The following is a 3,749-nucleotide window of genomic DNA, read 5'->3' as shown; positions in this document are numbered from 1 at the left end:
CTCACTGCAAAGATCTTGAAGTCAAAATTCACACAAGTGTGACTCACCCTTCACACTGGTCCCCTAGGGTTTCTCTCAAACATGGCAATGTGGGATCTCTAGCAAGTTGTCACTTGTGGTTTAGGTTTCCTATCTCAGCAGCACTGAATCACACAAGAGGCTTTTGTTGTTTCCTATAGACTCTCACCATGTTGCCCAGGCTGGGCTCCTACTCCTGAGTTCAAGCCATTCTCCTGCTTCAGCCCCCTGAGTAGCTGGGAGCCTGGGTCCATAGCAAACATGGCTTCTCTGGAGGTGTTTATTCCTAAATGTTTATTGTGATTCTCTGTATCCATCTGTGTTCATTACATTTCTTTTGCTGTAAAGAGACACCATGGCCAAGTTATCAAAAGCATTTATTGGTACTTCCAGTTTCAGAAGGTGAATGCATGACCAGCACAGAGGGAAACATGACAGCAGGCAGCAGACAGATAGGCATGGTGCCGGAACAGCATCTGAAAACTTACTGCTGGGTGCCTGGTGTGCAGTGCATCTTGCTTGTAGCAGGTCTGCATCCCCTGAGGGTAGCTCCTTGGATGAAGGAGCATAAGGTAGATTATTAAATAAAAGTAATGGAAGGCCACTGCTTTGGGCTAAGCTTCTGCCATAGTCCCAAGCACAACAGGCCAGAAATCAAAATAGAGCCACAGATATTAAAGACGCCTCTGACCGGCAGAGGCATCCAAAATGTCCAATATCAGGCTCACTCTAGACAACCTCCATGGACAAGCTCAGGTTGCATCCATCCACCCATGTTTCAACAAGTCCACTGGAAGGTTCTGGGTGATGTTAAACACCTCGTCCCAGGGTGTGTTTTGAGCACTATCCCATTACATAAAATCTGCTCATACTGAAAGTCTGGTTCTTCTTGGAACACATGTCCGGTGTCTCTCAAAGTCTCTGAGGGTAGGTGGAGGCCATGGCTGACTATAGCCACCCTGGGTGGCTGAGGGTAAATGACTGAGAAGTTCCCTAAACTGATTTCTACTAAGTCCAGCTCTTCGGGTAGCTCCCATCAGCCCTCCAGGCCTGCTTACCTACGCCCCTGAGGGTCAGAAAGGGTAAGGCACCATCTTTGAGCTTCTCTCTGACTTCAGCATCTCTGTCCCTCTGATTTCTAGCTGACAGTCCCTCTTTCAAACCTTCCAACACAGTGTGGCCTGGACACTGACTTACCCTGTCCCTCAGGTTTCCCACGCAAACACCTTTTATTCTGCTTGTAGTTTTGGCGTTTGTGAGAGCACCATGCAGGCACCTTGTGTCACTCACAAAGTCCAAGTTGTCGATATTACCAGTTCTGAGGTTGGTAGTACCACTGTTTTCTCCATGGAGAAAGGGAGAGAGTGAGCTGAAGAGTGGTCACATGGCTGGGAACGTCAGGGCTACATCTGCCCTCTACAGGGAGCCTCCTCCCACAGCAAGTGTCCTTGGGGGTCCACTCTGACACCCCATCAGGAATTACAGTGTTGCAACCACCTTCTTCTCTTAAAAAAAGGCACTAAAAGATCTTTAAAATATTAAAGAGGGTCAGAATTCATTTTATGCTAAGATCTGCGTGGTCATCCTTGGGGTAAAGAGAGGTGACTTTCGATTAGTTTAGTCTTGAAGTGACCTCATTAGCTCTTCAGAGATGCAGGGTTATCTTGGAGTCTCACGAACTGGGACTAGACTTCTCTGGCCTAAGCAAGGGAAAGCTCTCCTCTACCTGTGCCAGGAGGTGGGAAGAAAAGCAGGGAGAGGTGGCTTACTTCCATAGAAAAGGCTTCACGGCCCTTCCAGCCCAAGCCTTACCTGGGAAGGAGAAACTAACCCACCTGTCTGCGGATCCCTGATGACACAAATCCAAGGCTTGAGGACGTTGCCACAACTGAGTCCAGGTAGAAGCAGAACGTTCCAAAGCCAAGGTTCCCACTACATGCCAAATGGAGAGAGACCCGGCATAGCACAACTCATCACGGCTGGCGCTCCTCGTACTCCAGGGTGACCCCCTCTGCCCCATCCCTGGGAAAGACCACCAAGTTCAACAGCCACCTGCTTCCCAGGAGGTCACACATCTGGAACCCAATATGTCCATTGGTGTTGTGACGGAAGGTGAATGAGACAGCTGTTTGCAGAGGGAGGGAGGGAGAAAGAGAGAGAGGGGATGGGCATTTCACACAATTTAATAACCAGAGAAGAAACAGCAGTTAGAGCAAATTTGAGCCAAAATGTCATTCAGGGACAGGGACAGGGAAGAGCAATTACTTAAATATTTAAAACAGACACCCCGAGAGCGGCTGTGGAGTAGCTCTCTGTTAACATTTAACACGAGCTAGGCCATCCCCGAGGAAACAACTGTTTACAGGAGATATGAACAAACACCTCCTATTTGCTGAAGCCATGGGGAGACGGCAGTGTTGGTATTCCTGAACTCCCGCAGCTCCAGTCCGGGCCCACATCACCAACCATGAGGCCACAGGGGTGGGGAGGCCACAGCTGTCCCCAGAGCCTGGTGAAATCTGTAAACACGCAGTCAGGGGTCAGCTGTCTTGTTCCAGACTCAGTTTTCAGGAAGCCCAGCCCTGCAGCTGGGTCTGGGAGGTGGCTGCTGGCTAGCTCATCAGCCCTCTCGCCTGCAGGCCCCAGCCAGGCTGGCCTGGCCCCCATGCAGTGTCCTAGGCAGACACTACACGCGAAGCTAGGTGCTTACAAGTGGAGGAACAGAGTCATAAACAGGCTCGCGTGGGCTCCAGTTCACACTGCGACCTCCCGGGACACCAAACTGGAGTGTCTACAGTTAGTAAGCTCGGCTTTCTGCAGGGTTATAGACAAGGGCTTTGTTCCTAACAGCTTCCACTTCCATGAGCCTGGCTTTTACCTCTGCCAGCTACCTTGGGTCTCACTTCTACTCCTGCAATAACCATTTCCCAACTGACTTGCCCATGTTAATCAAAATCTCACACAGACCCCAGGCCACTGTACACAACTCACTCCTACCTAGGCTGCACTCTCCAAGAAGGCCCAGTTCAAGACCAAGGGGAACCGTCACCTTGAGATCTTCAGCTATTTCCAAGTTGCCATGGTTGAGACCACGTGTGTCTCCAAGAAGCCCGTGCCCTGTTGCATCATCTACTGTGTTTATTACAAAGTTGCCCAACCCTACACCCACTACCCTGGCCTTCTCCTGGCATGTCTCTGCCAACCGGTAAAAACCGCGGATGGCCTTGACCTATTGACAAGCTTCCAGTTGTTTGCACACCTGGCCAAAGAGAAGACAGAACAGGGCAGTGCACTCTGAAAGACCCATCAAAGAACTGGGGCCTGCACAACAATATTTGTTAAATAAATTTTAGCTTACCAGAACTAAAGTTTGGGCAGATATTTAGTAAAAGATTTCAGAGCTCCTGTCTCTCTCTCTCTTTCTCTCTCTCTCTCTCTCTCTCTCTCTCTCTCTCTCTCTCTCTCACACACACACACACACACACACACGTGAGCACACTCATTTATTCTCAGAACAATTGATGTAGGCTGTTTAGAGTATTAAACTCATGGTCATTAATCTTTTTGTGTTCACTGAATAGTTCTGGATACTGGAAATCTGAAGGAACATTTGAAGGGATTAAGATTAAACAACATGCAAGCATCAGGAAGGGTTCTAGCTCAGCTAAATGCTGGTCCATGGGGTCTAGAAGACATCACAGCCATTGAGTTCCACTTAGTGATCTAGACGA

At 49.2% G+C, this 3,749-nt stretch overlaps 1 long non-coding RNA gene across 3 annotated transcripts; it reads right to left on the bottom strand.

Annotated features, from left to right (window-relative positions):
• Nucleotides 1-387: 387 nt before the first annotated feature.
• LOC126505944 (uncharacterized) lies at nt 388-3,127 on the bottom strand. 3 transcript variants are annotated; one of them, XR_007593013.1, is made up of 4 exons: nt 3,016-3,122; nt 2,401-2,537; nt 1,854-2,143; nt 388-570 (listed from the first exon to the last, which is right to left on the bottom strand). It is a non-coding gene; the product is annotated as an uncharacterized lncRNA (long non-coding RNA). The 3 variants fall into 3 exon arrangements; XR_007593012.1 differs by lacking the exon at nt 2,401-2,537 and having other exon boundaries at nt 3,016-3,127; XR_007593014.1 differs by lacking the exon at nt 2,401-2,537 and having other exon boundaries at nt 3,068-3,122.
• Between the last annotated feature and the right edge of the window lie 622 nt (nt 3,128-3,749).

Source organism: Alexandromys fortis, unplaced genomic scaffold (assembly GCF_014885135.2).
Source record: "Alexandromys fortis isolate MF-2015 unplaced genomic scaffold, M_Fortis_MF-2015_v1.1 scaffold_67, whole genome shotgun sequence".
Classification (NCBI taxonomy): Eukaryota; Metazoa; Chordata; class Mammalia; order Rodentia; family Cricetidae; genus Alexandromys; species Alexandromys fortis.
The sequence above is the reverse complement of the archived record's forward strand: the minus strand, read 5'-3'. Positions and strand labels throughout refer to the sequence as shown.